This window comes from Cricetulus griseus, chromosome X (assembly GCF_003668045.3).
Source record: "Cricetulus griseus strain 17A/GY chromosome X, alternate assembly CriGri-PICRH-1.0, whole genome shotgun sequence".
NCBI lineage: Eukaryota > Metazoa > Chordata > Mammalia > Rodentia > Cricetidae > Cricetulus > Cricetulus griseus.
In genome coordinates this window covers 90,304,951-90,323,201 of record NC_048604.1, presented here as the reverse complement: position 1 = coordinate 90,323,201, position 18,251 = coordinate 90,304,951, and the positions used below count along the sequence as shown (strand labels likewise).

At 40.6% G+C, this 18,251-nt stretch overlaps 1 protein-coding gene across 1 annotated transcript in view; it reads right to left on the bottom strand.

Moving 5' to 3' along the window:
* Nucleotides 1-18,251, bottom strand: part of LOC100754933 (claudin-34-like) — a 50,914-nt gene that overhangs the window by 11,428 nt on the left and 21,235 nt on the right. The window lies entirely within an intron of this gene.

Below are 18,251 nucleotides of genomic sequence, written 5' to 3'. Positions count from 1 at the left end.
CCGTATCTAATTACCGGTTACAGGAGGCTCACAGAGCTGGCTTTAAGCTGCAAACTTAAAGGTCATTAAAAGTCTTACAAAGGTGGGCTTTAAGCTGCATTGTTTTGGGCCCACAGCCCCTTACATAAGATCTTTGTTTCTGTGGGGTTATACATTACTGGGTTAGTAAATTGAGGGACTTTACTTCCCCTTGTCCCACCATGAAATATATCCTTAAATTTTCTTCTTCTGGGAACAAGGAAGAGTACCTATATACAGAATGCCTGAAAATATATTCTGTGTAAACATACTGCAGAAAATAGTTGCATACATTGGGCTAATATGTGTAATTCTTTGTCTTCTATCTATAACACACCACACCAACAAAGAAATAAAGAGGTAAACAAACAAATAAATAAATCCCAAACTACTGTCAGTGTAAAAACAACAAAAAGCCTTATACAACATATATGGCAGTACCATGTTGTTTTTCTTACAGTGATACTGCAGTATAATTTGAAAACAGATATGTTGATATCGCCTGTAGTATTGCTCTTGTTCAGAGATGATTGTCCTTCATCTTGTATCCCTTCAAATAAACAGTAAGAGTATTTTCTATATCTGTAGTATTTTTGTAAGATGATCATTTTCACAATATTATTTCTTCTAATTGGTGATTATAAGACATCTTGGCTATCTACTATCTTCCTTAATTTCTTTCTTCAATGTATGAAAATTTTCATAGTAGAGGTCTTTCATTATGATGATTAGGCTTATACCCAGAAATTTAATTTTTATGTTGTTGTGAGGGATTGGGTTGTTTTCACAATTTCTTTTTCAGCTCTGTAAATGTTAAATAGAAACTCCACTAATTATTGCATGTTAGTTTTCTACCCTGCCACCTACCTGAGAGTATTTATAAGGTGTAAAAGTAATTAGGTAGCATCTTTAAAATTTCTTAAGAATATCATCAGATAATCTGTAAAAACTGATACTTTGGTTACTTCTGTTACCATTTATGTTTTATTTCTTTTTCTTCTTATGTTCACTTGCTAAGGTATAAATGCATATGCGAAAAGAGGTGGAGACATTCATACAAGGACATCTGTTCAAATATGTTCATAGCAGCATTATTTGTAATAGCCAGAACCTGGAAGCAACATAGGTGCCCCTCACCTGAAGAATGGATTGAGAAAATGTGGTACATTTACACGATGGAGTACTACTCACTAGAAAAACAAACAGTGGAATATTGAAATTCACAGGCAAATGGATGGAACTAGAAAAAACCATCCTAAAGTGAGGTAACCCAATCACAAAAAGACAAACATGGTAGGTACTCACTCATATGTGGATTTTAGACATAGAAAAAAAGGAGTACCAGTCTACAATCCATACCTCCAGAGAAGCTAGGAAACAAGAAGTACCCAAAGAGAGACATACATGGTCCCCCAGAGAAAGGGAAGGGAACAAGATCTCCTGACCAAATTGGGAACATCAGGGAATGGGAGAGGGAGTTAGGAGAAAGAGAAGGTGAGAAGGGGGGGAGAGGAAAACATGAGGAAGCAGGAAGGTTGAGTCAGGGGAAGACCAGAGGAGAGCAAGAAAAGAGATACCATAATAAAGGGAGCCATTATAGATTTAAAGATAAATCTGGCACTAGGGAAATGTCCAGAGATCCACAAGGATGATCCCAACAAACAATCTAAGCAATAGTGGAAAGGCTACCTTAAATTCATTTCCCCTATAATGGTATTGATGACTAACTTATATGCCATCCTAGAGCCTTCATCCAGTAGCTGATAGAAGCAGAAGCAGACACCCACAGCTAAACACTGAGCTGAACTCCTGGGATCCAGTTGCAGAGAGGGAGAAGTGATGAGCAAAGGGGTCAAAACCAGGCTGGTGAAACCCACAGAAACAGCTGACCCGAACAAGGGCTTGCTCATGAACCCCAGACTGATAGCTGGGAAACCAGTATAGAACTGATTCAGACTCCCTGAAAGTAGGTGTCAGTGAGGTGGCCTCAGCAATATATGGGGCCTCTGGTAGTGGATCAGAATTTATCCCTATTATATGCATGGACTTTGGGGGTCCATTCCATATAGCAGGTTACTCTCTCAGCCTAGACACACAGGGAGGGCCTAGGTACTGCTCCAAATGATATGTCAGATTTTGAAGATCCTTCAGGGAAGGCCTCACCTTCCCTGGGAAGCAAAAAGGGGATGGGATGGGGATAGTGGGGGGCAGGAGAGGAGGGGAGGCAGTGGGTACTGGGATTGACATGCAAAACAAGCTTGTTTCTAATTTAAATAAAAAATAGAAAAAAGATAGGAGGTGGAGAACATGGGCATCCTTGTTGCTGATATTATTGAGAATACCTTGAGTGTGTCTCTATTTAGTATGATTTTGGGTATAGGTTTGTCATGGACAGCCTTTATTTTATTGAGATATGATACTTGAATCCTAGCCAACTCTTCATGAATTTAATCATAAAGATATGCTGTGGCTTCTCAAAGATGTATTCTACCTCTATTGTGTTTTCTTTTTTCTGTTTTTTTTTTTTGAGACAGTGTTTCTCTGTATCCTTGACTGTTCTGTGTAACAATAAATCTTTCTGCCAGCCGCCTGAGTTCTGCCTGCCACCACATGGATGCCCAAAATAACACAGAGAGAGAGACTTATATTAATTACAAAGCTGCTGGCCCATGACTAGAATTTCTTACTGCTATCAGTCTTAATTATCAACCATAATTACTAAGGTATATATTTTATAAAGACTTATCTGATCGAGGACGTCCTTTCTTGTTGGGCTCACATGGAAGCTCCAGAGAGAAGAGAGGAGGAGTAGGAGGAAGAGAGCGATTTCCTGCTTGTCCCTGCTTCTATTCTGAGTCTGCCTGCTGTGTCATTTCCTTCATGGAACACAAGACTTCTCTTTACTACATTTCCCAGAATCCTCCTCGACTCCTAGTCACACCTAACTTGCTTCCCTATCAGCCAAAAGTACTTTATTTATCAACCAATAAGATAAACATGTACACAGAAGGACCTCCCCCATCAGTTCTGGAACTTGCTCTGTGGACAAGCCTGGCCACAAAATTAGATATCTTCCTGACTCTGCCTCCCAAGTGCTGGGAATAAAGGAGTGTATCATTACTGCTCTGGCTTCTGCTTCTATTGTAATGTTTGCAGGTTTTCTGCCTGTCAATCTATTTATGTTAGGAATTACATTTGTTTATGTGTCTGTAATTCAGCAGTACTGCCTCAGTGGAATAAAGGTAACTTAATCATGCTGAAAGACCTTTCTGATGTGATGTTGAATTTAGATCACAAGTATATTTTTTGAGAATTTTGACATATTTGTATCTTTGTTCATTAGGAGAATTGGTGAGTGTGTGTGTGTGTGTGTGTGTGTGTGTGTGTGTGTGTGTGTGTGTGTGTGTGTGTTGTCTTTACCTGGTTTTAGTATCAGCAAAGTACTGATTTCCAACAAAAATTTGACAGCATTCCATCTTTTCCTACTTTGTGGGATAAGTTGAGCTTTATTTATGTTTTGAGATTCTAGTAGAATTCTGTGGTTCTGGGCTTTATTTAGTTGGGAAACCTCTGATTACTGCTTCAATCTCGTTGCTATTTATAGATATATTTGGATTATTGATTTGGTCCCAGTTCAAATTTGATATGTCACATACATCTAGAAATGTATTAATTTCTTTGTAAATTTCTGAAGTAGTTGATTTTCTGAATTTCATTGTTTCTATTTCAATAACTTCCTTTTCATCATGATTTTTATTTTTATTTTTATTTTTATTTGAATTAGAAAAAAGATAGTTTTACATGTCAAACCCAGTTCCCACTCTCACCCCTCCTCCCCTACCCCCCCAACTAATACCCAACATATCACATATCCTTTCTGCTCCCCAGGGAGGGTGAGGACTTCCATAGGGGTTCACAAGAGTCTATCATTTACTTTGGGATAGGGCCTAGGCCCATCCTCGTGTGTCTTGGTTCAGGGAGTATACCTCTATGTTGATTGGGTTCCCAAATTCCACACCTATGCTAGGGATAAGTACTGAACTATTGCAGGAGGTCCTGTAGATTTCTGAGGTCTCCTCACTGAAATAAACATTCTTGGCATCTGGATCATTCCCATACTGGCATCCCAGCTATCAGTCTGGGGACCTGGATCCTTTGCCCATCACTCATTCTTCTCTGCAACTGCATTCCAGTTCAGTTCAGTTCCATCAGCTTATGGATGAAGGCCATGGGATGGCATATAAGACAAAAATCAATACCATTATCAGGGGAGGGCATTTAAGGTAGCCTCACCTCTGTTGCTTAGATTGTTAGATGGTGTCATCTTTGTAGATCTCCAGACCTTTCCCTAGTGCCTGATATCTCTGTAAACCTAAAATGTTTCCCTCTATTATGGTATCTTATTTCTTGATTTCTTCTATTCTTCCCCATACTCAACCTTTCTGCTCTCTCATGTCCTCCTCACAACTCCTCTTCTCCCCTTCTCAATCTCACAGTTCCCTACTCCCTCCTCCCATGGTTCCAAATTGCTCAGGAGATCATGTCCTTTTCCCCTTCTCCAGGGGATTATGTATGTCACTCTTAGGGTCCTCCTTGTCCTAGCTTCTCTGGCAGTGTGGATTGTAGGCTTGTATTCCTTTACTCTGTCAAAAATTCATATATGAGTGAGTACATACCATGTTTGACTTTTTGTGATTGGGTTACCTCACTCAGGATGGTTTCTTCTAGTTCCATCCATTTTCCTGCAAATTTCAGGATTCCATTGCTTTTTTCTGCTGAATAGTACTCCATTGTGTAAATGTATCACATTTTCTCTATCCATTCTTCAGTTGAGGGGCATCTAGGTTGCTTCCAGGTTCTGGCCATTACAAAGAGTGCTGCTATGAATATCGTTGTACAGATGTCCTAGTTGTATGAATGTGCATCTTTTTGGTATATGCCTAAGAGTGGAATTGCTGGATCTTATGGTAGACTGATTCCCATTTTCCCCAGGAGTCACATACTGATTTCCAAAGTGGCTATACAAGTTGGCACTCCCACCAGCAGTGGAAGAGTGTTCCCCTTTATCCACATCCAATCCAGTATAAACTGTCATTGGTGTTTTTTATTTTAGCCATTCTGACAGGTATAAAATGGTATCTCACAGTTGTTTTGATTTGCATTTCCCTGATGGCTAAGGATGTTGAATACTTTCTTATGTGTCTTTCAGCCATTTTAGGTTCCTCTATTGAGAATTGTCTATTTAGTTCTGTACTCCACTTTTTAATTGGATTGTTTGGTGTTTTGGAGACTAGCTTCTTGTGTTCTATGTATATTTTGGAGATCGGCCCTCTGTCAGATGTGGGGTAGGTGGATATCTTTTTCCAATAGGTGGGCTGCCATTTTATCTTAATGACAATGTCCTTAGCCTTACAGAATCTTCTCAGTCTTAGGACATCCCATTTATTAATTGTTGATCTCAATATCTGTGCTACTGGTGTAATGTCCAGGAATCGATCTCCTGTATCAATGAATTCAAGGGTATTTCCCACTTTGTCTTCTAGTAGGTTCAGTGTGGCTGGATTGATGTTGAGTTCCTTGATCCATTTGGACTTAAGCACCATTTTTCTACTGTCTAATTTTGTGCCAATACCAAGCTGTTGTCAGGACTATAGCTCTGTAAAAGAGCTTTGTGTAGAGCTGCGCTTTGCCGGCCCAAAAGATGGCGCCGGCTTCCGCCTTCCACCATTCCGATGGTAAGAGCTCTTTGTGTTGGACAACTTCTTATCTGGCTAAGGCTGAGCTTCAGGCCTGCTTCCGTGTATGTGGACACTTCTGCTTTCACCACGTGGCGGTCTGGGGTGGGCTGACAAGGGCGCTTTTAAGCAGTGGGTCAGGTTTCCCTGGGGCCACCAGAAGAAGATTGTACAAGGCTCCTGAAATAAACTGCAGGAAGAAGAGTTCCCGAGTTGTGTCTTTCTTGCTGGTCGAGGCAGGAACAACAGAGCTTGAAGTCAGGAATGGAAACTAACACATAATTCCGCCACCACCACCAAATCCAAAACAAACAATTATGAATAATCAATGGTTGTTAATATCCCTCAATATTAATGGTCATAACTGGCCCATAAATCACAGTTTATGGACAGAATCCATTCTTCAGCTACATATAAGAAACACACTGTCAGTCAACTTCAAAAACAGACAGTACCTAAGACTTAAAGGTTGAGAAAAGATTTTCCAATCAAATCGACCCAAGAAAAAAGCAGGGGCAGCAATCCTAATATCCAAAAATTGGACTTTAAACTAAATTCAATCAAAGAGATGAAGGAAGTCACTTCCTACTCATTATAGCAGAAATCCATCAGGATGAAATCTCACTTCTGAACATTTATGCCCCAAATACAAAGGCATCCATTTTTGTAAAAGAAACATCACTAAAACACAAATTATACTTAAAACTGCTCACACTTATAGTGGGAGTCTTCAACACCCCACTCTCACCACTGGACAGGAATACCAGACAGAAACTTAACAAAGAAACAAAGGAACTAATAGTAGTTATGGCCCAATTGGAATTAACAGACATTCCATATAGACATATAGAACATTCCATCCAAACACAAACAATATTCCTTCTTCTCAGCGCCACATGGAGCATTATCTAAAATTGAGCACATATTTAGCATCATAGCAAACCTCAACAGGTACAAAAAAATTAAAATAACCCCCTGTATCTTATCAGACCACCATGCTTTAAAGTTAGAATTCAACAACAACACAAATCGCAGAAAACATACAAACTCATGGAAATTAAGTAACACCCAATTGCACAATTCCTGGTTGGAGGAAGAAATAAAAAAGAAATAAAAGATTTCCTAGAATTCAATGAGAATGCAGGCACAGCATACCCAAACTTATGGAACACTTTTAAAGCAGTGCTAAGAGGAAAGTTCATAGCGCTAAGTGCCCACATGAAGAAACAGGAGAATAATCACACTAGAGAATTAACAGCACAACTGAAAGCTCTAGAACACAAAGAAGCCAGTACACCCCAGATGAGTAGATGCCAGAAAATAATCAAATTGAGGGCTGAAATCAATAAAGTGGAAACTACTAGAACAATAGAAAGAATCAATGAAAAAAAAAGAATTGGTTCTTTGAGAAGACCAATAAGATAGACAAAGCTTTATCCAAACTTACCAAACAGCAGAGAGTGAACATGCTAATTAATAAAATTGGGAATGAAAAGGGGAACATAGCCAGAGAATCATCAGGTAACAATTCAAAAACCTGTATTCCTCAAAGTTTGAAATTTTAAAGGAAATGGACAATTTTCTGAACAGATTTCACCTATTGAAATTAAATCAAGAATAGATGAGCAATTTAAGTACACCTATAACCCCTAATGAAATAGAAGCAGTCATCAGAAGTCTCCCAAACAAAAAAAGCCAAGGACCAGATGGCTTAGTGTAGAATACTCCTAGAAATTAAAGGAAGAGTTAACATCAACTCTCCTCAAAGTATTCCACACAATAGAAGCAGAAGGGTCATTGACAAACTCTTTTTACAAGTCTTCAATAATCTTGATATCGAAGACAAACAAACACACAACTAAGGAAGGGAACTACAGACCAGTATCCCTCATGAACATTCATGCAAAAATACTCAATAAAATACTGGCAAATCAAATCTAAGACATATCAGAGAAATCATCCTCCATGATCAAGTAGGTTTCATCCCAGGGATGCAAGGATGGTTCAACATATGGAAATCCATCAATGTAATCCACCATATAAACCAACTGAGGAAGAAAAACCACATGATCATCACAGTAGATGCTGAAAAATCCTTATACAAAATCCAACACCCCTCCATGATAAAGGTCTTGGAGAGATCTTTAATAACAGGAACACACCTTAACATAATAAAAGCAATATACAATAAGCTAACAGCCAACATCAAACTAAATGGAGAGAAACACAATAAAATGCCTCTAAAATCGGTGACAAGACAAGGCTATCCACTCTTTCCATACCTCTTCAATATTGTCCTTGAATTTCTAGCTAGAGCATTAAGACAACAAAAGGAGATGAAGGGAATAATACAAATCAGAAAGGAAGAAGTCAAACTCTCACCATTTGCAGACGATATGATAGTCTACATAAGTGACCAGAAAAACTCTACCAGGGAACTCCTACAGCTGATAAACACCTTCAGCAAGTAGCAGGATACAAAATTAACTAAAAAAATCTGTAGCCTTTTATACATATACAGATGGACATTCGTGGAGAAAGAAATCAGAGAACCATCACCCTTTACAATTGCCAAAAACAACATAAAATAACTCGGGGTAATGCTAACCAAAAAAGTGAAAAACCTGTACCATAAGAATTTCGAGTCTCTAAAGAAAGAAATTAAAGAAGATACTAGAAAATAGAAGGATCTCCCATGTTCTTGGATAAGTAGGAGCAACATAGTAAAAAAAGCAATCTTGCCAAAAGCAATCTACAGATTCACTTCAATCCCAATCTAAATTCCCACAAAATTCTTCACAGACTTTGAAAGAACAATTCTCAACTTTATATGGAAAAACAAAGACCCAGGATACCAAAAACCACACTCATCTCTACTTTTATTAATATAGGACTTCTCTCACCTTTGGACAATATTTTTTTTCAGTTGGAACTTACTTTTTTTATTAGTTCAAATTAGAAACAATCTTTGTTTCCCATGTCAATCCCTTCTCCCTCTCCCTCCCCTCACCCACACGCCTCCTAACCCACCCCAAACTACCCCCCACCCCATCAGCCCTCCACTCCCCATTCAGGGTAGGGCCCTCCACAGGGTCTCTGAAAAGTTCACCACATGACCCTGGGATGGGCCTAGGCCCTTCCCCATGTTTCCAGGGAAAAGTGCATCCCTTCATGTGGTATGGGCTCTCAAAGTCCCTTCTTACAACAGGGAAAAATATTAATCCACCACCAGGGGCCCCCTAGAGTGCAGAGGCCTCCTCATTGACATCCATGTTAAGGGGTCTGGATCAGTCCTATACTGGCCTCCCAGACAACATATGAGGTCGATGTGTTCCCCATTGTTCAGACCAGCTGCTTCTGTGGGTTTCTCCACCCTGGTACTGACCATTTCAATATTCATTCCTCCTTCCCTGCAGCTAAGTTCCAGAGTTCAGTGTGTCTGTGGATGTCTGCCTCTGCCTCCATGAGCCACGGAATGAGGGCTCTAGGACTGCATAAAAAGTAGTCATCAATCTCATTTTAGGGGAAGGGCATTTAGGTTATCCTCTCCACCATTGCCTGGATTGTCCGTTCATGTCAACCTTGTAGGTCTCTGGAAATTGCCCTATTTCCCCATCTCTCCTTGGACCTTAAATGGCTCTCTCTAATATGGTATCTCTCATCCTGCTTTCCTTTATTCTTCCGCCAACTGAATATTTCTGCTCCTCCATTTCCTCCTGTACTCTCCTCTTCTCCTGCTCTCATTCTGCCAGCTCCCTTTCCCCTAACCTCATGCTCGTAATTAGCTCAGGAGTTCCTGACCCTTCCCATTCCTGGGGTCCATGCATTTATCCCTTAGAGTACTTCATGTTTCCTAATTTCTTTGGTCAAGAGGATTGTAGGCTGGTAATCCTTTGCTCTATGTCTAAAATTCATATATGAGTGAGTACATACCATGTTTGTCTTTTTGTGACTGGGTTACCTCACTCAGGATGGTTTCTTCTAGTTCCATCCAGTTGCCTGCGAATTTTAAGACTCCATTGCTTTTTTCTGCTGAGTAGTACTCCATTGTATGAATTTACCATATTTTCTCTATCCATTCTTCAGTTGAGGCGCATCTAGATTGCTTCCAGGTTCTGACTATTACAGACAATGCTGCTATGAACATGGTTGAACATGTGTCCTTGTTGTATGAACGTGCATTATTTGGGTATATACCCAAAAGAGGAATGGCTGGATCCTGAGGTAGACTGATTCCCATTTTTCTGAGCAAACATCACACTGATTTCCAAAGTGGTCTTACAAGTTCGCACTGCCACCAGCGATGGAAGAGTGTTTCTTTTTCTCCAATCCTCTCCAGCATAGATTGTCATTGGTATTTTTGATTTTAGCCATTCTGACAGGTGTGAGGTAGTATCTCAGAGTTGTTTTGAGTTGCATTTCTCTGATGGACAAGGATTTTGAGCACTTTCTTAAGTATCTTTCAGCCATTTCAGAATCGTCTGTTGAGAATTCTCTATTTAGCTCAGCACTGCACTTTTTAATTTCATTGTTTGTTGTATGGTGGCTAGCTTCTTGAGTTCATTGTATATTTTGGAATGCAGCCCTCTGTCAGATGTGGGATCAGTAAAGATATTTTCCCATTCTGTGGACTGTCATTTTGTCTTACTGACTGTATCCTTTGCCTTACAGAAGCTTCTCAGTTTCAGAAGGTCCCATTCATTAATTGAAGATCTCAATGTCTGTACTACTGGTGTAATGTTCAGGAAGCAGTCTCCTGTGCCAATTTGTTGAAGGGTATCTCCCACTTTCTCTTCTAGAAGATTCAGTGTGACTGGATTTATGGTGAGATCTTTGATCCATTTGCACTTAAGTTTTGTGCATGGTGACAGATATGGATCTATCTGCAATCTTCTGCATGTCCCGAATCCAGTTGTGCCAGCCTCATTTGTTGAAGATGCTATCTTTCTTCCATTGTATAGATTTGGCACCTTTGTCAAAAATAAGATATTCGTAGGTGCCTGGGTCAATATCAGGGTTTTCAATTCAATTCCATTGGACTATCTGTCTATTTTTGTGTCAATACTAAGCTGTTTTCAGAACTATGGCTCTATAATAGAGCTTGAAGTAAGGGATGGTGATGCCACCAGAAGATCCTTTATTGTACAGCATTGTTTTGGCTATACTGGCTTTTTTGTTTTTCCATATAAAGTTGAGTATTGTTCTTTCAAGGTCTGTGAAGAACTGTGTTGGGATTTTGATGGGGATTACATGGACTCTGTAGATTACTTTTGGCAAGATTGCCGTTTTTACTGTGGTGATTTTGCTTCTCCAAAACCATGGGAGATCTTTCCATTTTCTGGTATCTTCTTCAATTTCTTTCTTTAAAGACTCATAGTTCTTACTGTACAGGTCTTTCACTTTTTTGGTTAGCATTACCCCAAGATATTTTATGTTCTTTGTGGATATTGTGAGGGGTGATGTTTCTCTGATTTCTTTCTCATTGAATTTATCATCTGAATAAAGTAGGGCTACTGATCTTTTGAGTGAATTTTGTATCCTGCTAATTTGCTGAAGATATTAATCAGCCCTGGCAGAGTTTTATTGGTCACTCATGTAGACTATCATATCATCTGCAAATAGTGATAGTTTGACTTTTTCCTTTCCAATGTGTATACCATTCATCTCCTTTTGTTGCCTTATTGCTCTAGCTAGAACTTCAAGTACAATATTGAAGAGATATGGAGAGAGTGGACAGCCTTGTCTTGTTCCTGATTTTAGAGGAATAGCTTTGAGGTTCTCCCCATTTAGTTTGATGTTGGCTGTTGGTTTAGTGTATATTGCTTTTATCATGTTTAGATATGTTCCTGTTATCACTCTTCACTCCAAGATCTTTCTCATGAAGGGGTTTTGAATTTTGTCAAAGTATTTTTCAGCATCTAGTGATATGATCATGTGGTGTTTCTTTTTCAGTTTGTTTATATGGTGGATTACATTGAAGGATTTTATGTTGAACCATCCTTGCATCCCTGAGATGAAGCCTGCTTGATAATAGTGGATGGTATTTCTGATGTGTTCTTGCATTGGATTTACCAATATTTTGTTGAGTATTTTTGCATAGATGCTCATTAGGTATATTGGTCTGTAGTTCTCTTTTTTAGTTGTATCTTTGTGTGGCTTCAGTATCAAGGTGATTGTACCTTTGTAAAAAGAGTCTGGCAATATCCCTTCTGCTTCTATTGTGTGGAACAACTTGTACAGTACTGGTATTATCTCTTCTTTGAATTTCTGGTAGAACTCTGTAGAGAAGCCATCTGGCCCTGGGCTTTTTTTGGTTGGAAGACTTTTGATGTCTGCTTCTATTTCATTAGGGGTTATAGGTCGATTTAAACTGCTTATCTGTTCTTGGTTTAATTTTGTTAGGTGATATCTCTCCAGGAAACTGTCCATTTCCTTTAGATTTTGGAATTTTGTGGAGTACAGGTTTTCAAAATATGACCTGATGATTCTCTGGGTTTCCTCAGTGTCTGTTGTTATATCCCCCTTTTTGTTTCTGATTTTGTTAATTAGCATGCTCTCTCTGTCTCTGTCTCTGTCTCTGTCTCTGTCTCTGTCTCTGTCTCTGTCTCTCTCTCTCTCTCTCTCTCTCTCTCTCTCTGCCTTTTGGTTAGTTTGGATAGAGGTTCGTCTATCTTGTTGATCTTCTCAAAGAACCAACTCTTTGTCTCATTGATTCTTTGTAATTTTTTACTAGTTTCTTCTTTATTGATTTCAGCCCTCAATTTGATTATTTCCTGGCATCTTCTCCTCCGTGGTGAGTTTTCTTCTTTTTGCTCTAAAGCTGAAAGTTATTCTGTCAATTCTTTCATGTGACTATTCTCCAGTTTCTGTTCTGTAAGCTTCTTGTACATACTTGGGCAGATCCTTCTGTAGGTTGGTGAAATTTTCTTCTCTGATTTTGTTGAATATGTTTTCTGTACCTTTGAGCTGTATTTGTTCACCTTCTTCTATACCTATTATTCTTAGTTTCAGCCTTTTCTCCGTGTCCCATATTTCCTGGATATTTTGTGTTAAGGATTTGTTGGACTTGAAATTTTCTTTGGTCGATGATTGTATATCCTCTAGAGAGTCTTCAACAACTGAGATTCTCTCTTCCATCTCTTGAATTCTATTGGTTATACTCACATCTTTAGTTCCTGATCGTTTATCCAGCCTATTTCCAGCATCACCTCATTGTGTGTTTTCTTTTTTGTTTCTATTTCAGGTTTCATGCCTTGAACTCTTTCGAGTGCTTCTTTCACTTGTTTGTTTGTTTGTTTGTTGTTTTTTGGCTTTCTTTAGATTCTTTGATAGATTTGTTTACTTCTTGAATTCATTCTTTTGTCTTTTCCTCCATCTCATGTAATATTTGCTTGTTTTTTCCTCTATTTCTTTAAGGGATTTTCTTGTTTCCTCTTTAAAGGGCTCTCTCATCGTCCTAAGATAATTTTTGAGGTACATCTTTTCTTCATTCTCTGTTTTGGGCTTTTCTGAAATTGTTAGTGTGGAGTCCCTAGATTCTGGTGGTGTCATATTGGTTTTTCTGTTGTTGAGTGTGTTCTTACTCTGTCTTCTTCCTATCCCTTCTTCCAGTGAGTACAGGTGGGGTCTCTCCCTCTCTCAGGTGGCTGGCAGATGGCTCAGCCTCTGGCGGCAGCAGGATCGCAGATGGTGGTGGTTGGACAAGGGTGGGGTGTGTCCGGATTCAGGTTGGATCTTCCTATACTGGGCAGGTCCATTCTTGTCTGCATGGGGTCAGGTAGAAGCAAGCAGGTGTTGATGGACGAGGTTGGGGGGTGGGCAGAGCAGTGCCCAGACTCACCTGAGGCTAGGGCACCTGCCAAAGGACAGAGGGGAGGGTGTAGATAGGGATGAGATGTGTCTGGCCTCAGGGTGGGCCTTCCCATCTGGGCTGGTTTACTCTGAGTCTCAGGCACCCACCTAGGCTTGGACACCCCCCCCACAGGACAGAGGGTAGGGAGTAGACAGGGGTGAGGTGTCTCTGGAATCTGTAGAATATTTTTAAAGGTTTGTCAATTTTATTTATTGTTTTGAAGAATAATCTCTTAGTCTCATTAATTTTTTTTTGTTTGTTTTTACCTGTACTAGTATTTTCTGGCTGGGTTTGTTCATTCCCTCCAGGCTACTCATTCAGCATTTTTTGGCTTTATTTGTTCTTGTTTTTAGAAAGAATTATATTTTATCATACATTTATTTATTTTAGATTAGGGCTCTTGAATTTTTTTCCAACTTTTTTTATTTGAATTAGGAACAGGATTGTTTTACATGACAATCCCATTTCCCTTCTCCCACCAGTCCTCCCCTACCCGCCCCCCCCACTAAAACCTTAACTGTCACATATCTTCTCTTCTCCCCCTGGATGGTGAGGCCTTCCATAGGGTGCCATCAGAGTCTTACGTTTTCTTTGTGGTGGGTCCTAAGCCCACCCCCCATGTGTCTTGGCTCAGGGAGTATTCCTCTATATGGATTGGGCTCCCAAAGTCCACACCTATGCTAGTGATAAATACTGGGCTTCTACAGGAGGTCCTATAGATTTCTGAGGTTTCCTCACAGAAACCCATTTTCCTTGGGTCTGGATCAGTCCCATGATGGTATGCCAGCTATCTGCATCTGGGTTCCAGTTCAGATCGGTGATTAGTTATGGGTGTCTGCTTCTACTTCCAACAACTGCTGGATGAGGTCATATAATTCTGTCATCAATCTCATAATCAGGGGAGGGCATTTGAGGTAGCCTCTCCTCCTTTGCTGAGATAGCTAGCTGGTATCATCTTTGTAGATCTCCAGACACTTCCCTAGTGCCTGATTTCTCTGTAAACCAAAAGTGTCTCCCTCTATTATGATATCTCCATTCTTGACATCATGTATTCTTCCCCTGATTCAGATTTTCTGCTCCCTCATATCCTTGGCATCCCTCTTCCTCTCTCCTTCTCATTCTCCTAGCTCCCTCCCTCCTCTTCCCATGCTCACAATTTGCTCAGCAGATCTTGAGCCTCTCCCCTTCTCCAGGGGACCATGTATGTCTCTCTTAGGGACCTCCATGTTTATTAGCTTCATTGGCAGTGTGGATTGTAGGCTGGTAATCCTTACTCTATGTCTAAAATCCGCATATGAGTGAGCACATACCATGTTTGTCTTTTTGTGATTGGGTTACCTCGCTCAGAATAGTTTCTTCTAGATCCATCCATTTTCTTGCAAATTTCATGATTCCATTGTTTTTTTTCCGCTGAGTTGTACTCCATTGTGTAAATGTACCACATTTTCTCTATCCATTCTTCCATTGAGGGGCATCTAGGCTGCTTCCAATTTCTGGCTATTACAAATAGTGCTGCTATGAACATCGTTGAACATATGTCTTTGTTGTATGAATGTGCTTCTTTTGGGTATATGCCTAAGAGTGGAATTGCTGGGTCTTGTGGTAGACTCATTACCATTTTCTTGAGGAGTCGCCATACTGATTTCCAAAGTGGCTGTACAAGTTGGCACTCCCAACAGCAGTGGAGGAGTGTTCCCCTTTCTCCACATTCTCTCCAACACGAACTGTCATTCATTTTTGTTTTTGATTTTGGCCATTCAGACAGGAGTAAGATGGTATCTCAGAGTTGTTTTGATTTGCATTTCCCTGATGGCTAAAGATGTTGAACACTTTCTTATGTATCTTTCAGCCATTTTAGATTCCTCTATTGAGAATTGTCTGGTTAGTTCTTTACCCCATTTTTTAATTGGATTGTTTGGTGTTTTGGAGACTAGCTTCTTGAGTTCTTCGTATATTTTGGAGATCAGGCCTCAGTCAGTTGTGGGGTTTGTGAATATCTTTTCCCAGTCTATGGGCTGCTGTTTTGTCTTTCTGACTGTCTCCTTTGCCTTACAGAAGCTTCTCAGTTTCGGGAGGTCCCATTTATCAATTGTTGACCTCAGTGTCTGTGCTACTGGTGCAATGTTCAGGAAGCAGTCTCCTGTACCAATTAATTCAAGGGTATTTCCCACTTTGTCTTCTAATAGTTTCAGTGTAGCTGGATTTATGTTGAGTTCTTTGATCCATTTTGACTTAAGTTTTGTACAAGGCAATAGGCTTGGGTCTAACTGCAGTCTTCTACATGGCTGCAACCAGTTATGCCAGCACCATTTGTTGAAGATGTTCTCTTTGTTCCATCGTATAAATTTGGATTGTTTGTCAAAAATCAGGTGTTCATAGGTTTGTGGGGTAATTTCAGGGTTTTCAATTTTATTCCATTGGTCTACTGTAAGGGGCCGTGGGCCCAAAACTATGTGGCTTAAAGCCCACCTTTGTAAGACTTTTAATGACCTTTAAGTTTGCGGCTTAAAGCCAGCTCTGTGAGCCTCCTATAACCGGTAATTAGATACGGTTTGGCCAAGCGGAACTGCTAACTGCTTCTGTTCCGAGAAAGGGTCTGGAGCTTTTCTGTTCGCTGTTCCAAGAAAGACCACTAGATGTTCCGGCTGACAAGAAGAATGTTCCAGTCCCAGCAAATACCTGATGTTCCTTCTATTATTCCCCCCAATTCTATTGTTGCAGGGCTATTTAAGCCCACTCTAAGCCTCAGTAAATCGAGACCTTGAAATTGCACAGACGGACTCTTGTCCTTTCTTGCGCCGCATGGTCTCCATTCCTTTCTCGCCCTCATGACCCCTTTAGGTGACAACCCCCTTGAGACCCGCGAATAACCTGGCCTGCTGGACGGCTCAGTCTACCAGTCTATTTTTGGGCCAATACCAAGCTGTTTTCAGGACTATAGCTCTGTAATAGATCTTGAAGTCGGGGATGGTGATGCCTCCAGAAGTTCCTTTATTGTACAGGGTTGTTTTGGCTATCCTGGGTCTTTTGTTTTTCCATATAAAGTTGAGAATTGTTCTTTCAAGGTCTGTGATTAATTGTGCAGGGATTTTGATGGGGATTGCGTTGAATCGGTAGATTGCTTTTGGCAGGATTGTCATTTTTACTATCTTGATCCTACCTATCCAAGAACATGGGAGATCCTTTCATTTTCTGGTATCTCCTTTAATTTCTTTCTTTAAAGACTCAACATTCTAACGATACAGGTCTATCACATTTTTGGTTAGTGTTACCCCAAGGTGTTTTATGTTGTTTGTGGCAATTATAAAGTGTGATGTTTCTCTGATTTCTTTCTCCACCAATGTATATCATCGGTGTATAGTAGGGTTATGGATTTTTTTGAGTTAATCTTGTATCCTGCCACTTTGCTGAAGGTGTTTATCAGCTGTAGGAGTTCCCTGGTAGAGTTTTTCTGGTCACTAATGTAGACTATCATATTGTCTGCAAATACTGAGAGTTTGACTTCTTCCTTTTGATTTGTATTCCCTTGATCTCATCTTGTTGTCTTATTGCTCTATCCAGGACTTCAATGACAATATTGAAGAGGTATTGAGAGAGTGGACAGCCTTCTCTTGTCCGCGATTTTAGAGGAATTGGATAGAGTTTTTCTCCATTTAATTTGATGTTGGCTGTTGGCTTGCTGTATATTGCTTTTATTATGTTGAGGTATGTTCCTGTTATCCCTGATTTCTCCAAGACCTTTATCATGAAGGGGTGTTGGATTTTGTCAATGGCTTTTTCAGCATCTAGTGAGATGATCATGTGGTTTTTTTCCCTCAGTCTGTTTATATGGTGAATTACATTGATGGATTTTCGTATGTTGAACCATCCTTGCATCCCTTGGGTGAAGCCTACTTGATAATAGTGGATGATTTTTTCTGATGTGCTCTTGGATTCAATTTGCCAATATTTTGTTGAGTATTTTTGCATCTATATTCATGAGGATTATTGGTCTGTAGCCAGCCCCAACCTCCTCCATCAACACCTGCTCGTTTCTGCCTGATGCCATCAGGATACGAGTGGACCTCCCCAGTCCGGGAAGGTCCACCCTGAGTTTGGACACACCTCACCCATGTCTAGACCCTGCCCTCTGTCCTGCAGCAGTGCCCTACACTGAGTGGGTGCCAGAGCCTCAGTGGATGCCCGAGTCTCAGATGAGTCTGGGCGCTGCTGTTTCCCAACCTCTCCCATCAACCCCTGCTTGCTTCTGCATGAAACCCCCCCAGACAAGAGTGGACCAGCCCAGACCTGAAGGCCCACCCTACCTCACCCCTGTCTACATCCTGCCCTCTGTCCTGCAGCCAGTGCCCTAGTCTCAGGTGAATCTGGGCACAGCTCTGCCTGCCCTCCAACCTCCTCCATCAACACTTGCTCAATTCTTCCTGGCCCCACCCAGACAAGAGTGGACATCCCCAGTCTGGGAAGGTCCACGCTGAGTCCGGACACAACTCACCCCTGTCTAAACCCTGCCCTCTATCCTGTGGCAGACCCCTAAACTCAGAGGGTGCACAAGCCTCAGGAAGGTCCACCCTGAGTCTGGACACACACCACCCTTGTCCACCCACCACCCTCTTCGATCCTGCTGCCAGCAGAAGCTGAGCCACCTG